Here is a 1,599-nt window from a genome sequence, read left to right on the forward strand (position 1 = left end):
TCTTTTTTTTTTTTTTTTTTTTTGAGACAAGGTCTCACTCTCACCCAGGCTGGAGTGCAATGGCACGATATTGGCTGACATCACCCTCAACCTCCTGGGCTCAGGTGATCCTCCCACCTCAGCCTTCCAAGTAGCTGCGACTACAGGTGCGCACCACCACGCTCAACTAATTTTTAACATTTTTTGTAGAGACAGGGTTTTGCCATGTTCCCAGGCTGGTCTTGAACTCTTGGGCTCAAGCAATCCTCCGACTCGGTTTCCCAAAATGCTGGGATTACAGGGTGAGCCACCGCACCTGGCCTCAAACCAATCTTTGAAGATAGTTATTCAAATCTACTTGTTGTTTTAATGTGAAGATAATTCCTAATGCTTCCTTTCTTTATGTTTTTTTGAAACCTTTTTTGATAGTGAAATATTCTACCCATACATAAATGTACAGCTTAAGGAATTTTTACAAGATGAACATCTATATAGCCACCATTAAGGTCAGGAAATACAATCTCAAAAACATTCTTCTCCCTACCTGCCAGAACCGACCACAATCCTCCAAACTTTATGGAAATCACTAAGTGGGTAGTGATTCCCAAACAATTGCTTTTTTGCTTTTTTTCATAGTTTCCTCCACTAAGTATGGAGCCATAATCATTGTAGAATGTAATTTAGACTGTCTTTAATTTATATACAAAAATCATACAGTATGTATTTTTTCTGGGTTTTGTTGTTCAAAATTGTGTTTTTAGTATGCCTCCATATTGTTACATGTAGTTGTATTTCATTCATTTACACTGCTGCGTAGTAGGCCAGTATAGGGAATACCATAATCTAATTAACCATTCTATTGTTGATGGATAGTTCAGTTATTTCCAGTTTGCATGCACAGGAGCACTCACTTCTTAGGGTAAATACCTAAAAGTGAAATTGCTGGATCCCAAGGTATACATATCCTGGCTAATGTCAAACCATTTTCCAAAATGGTTGGTTGCATCGGTTCTCACGTTCGCCCGCAGGTGAGGCTTCTTTACACTACATCCTCCCTAGCACCTGACGCTGCCAGACGTTTCAGCTTTGGACTTTTCGACTCAACTTACGGTGAGTGTGGTATTATCCGCTGTGGTTTTAACTGGCCATCTTCTGATTATTAATGAATTAAAGCACCATTTCAATAAACAGATATGTATCGGCCATTTAGATTTCTCGTGTGTTTGTGAAATACCTTTCCATTTAACCATTCTTTAATTGGGTTCCTTTTCTTCCTGATTTGTAGTAGTTCCTCGCGTATCCTAGTAGTTTTACTTGTGGCAAAGATCTCCTCCCCCGGGCGGCCTCTGCCCCCCGCCGCTGGAAGTCCGGGCGGCGAGGCAGCCTCTCCCGGGGCGCTAGGGCTCCTCCAGCTCTGCCCCGATGTCGTTATTACGGCCGTTTGCAGCCTCCGTGCCAGGGCCAGGGGTGCGGTTCGGGACGCGGGATCCTAGGTCGGGTCCTGCTCCGCCCAAGTAGAGGCCGGCGTCTGTGTTGTCTGCGGTCTCCAGGGCAGCGCCGGGGCGGGCGGGAGCCCGGGCGGCGGCGGCGGCGGCGGCGGCGCGGGAGGACGCCGGGCCG

At 46.1% G+C, this 1,599-nt stretch overlaps 1 protein-coding gene across 7 annotated transcripts in view; it reads left to right on the forward strand.

Annotated features, from left to right (window-relative positions):
• The first annotated feature begins 265 nt into the window (after positions 1–265).
• JHY (junctional cadherin complex regulator) overlaps positions 266–1,599 on the forward strand; it is a 77,758-nt gene continuing 76,424 nt past the window's right edge. For 3 of the 7 annotated variants that reach the window (XM_017875609.1, XM_017875610.1, XM_017875611.1), the window contains exon 1: positions 268–1,089. The gene's annotated coding sequence lies outside the window, so the exon portion shown is untranslated. Of the gene's footprint in view, positions 1,090–1,599 lie in introns of all 7 variants that reach the window. The other 4 variants (XR_001886320.1, XM_017875614.1, XM_017875612.1 and 1 more) reach the window with 4 other exon arrangements.

The sequence above is a fragment of the Rhinopithecus bieti genome, unplaced genomic scaffold (genome assembly GCF_001698545.2).
Source record: "Rhinopithecus bieti isolate Rb0 unplaced genomic scaffold, ASM169854v2 scaffold_7884, whole genome shotgun sequence".
Taxonomy (NCBI): domain Eukaryota; kingdom Metazoa; phylum Chordata; class Mammalia; order Primates; family Cercopithecidae; genus Rhinopithecus; species Rhinopithecus bieti.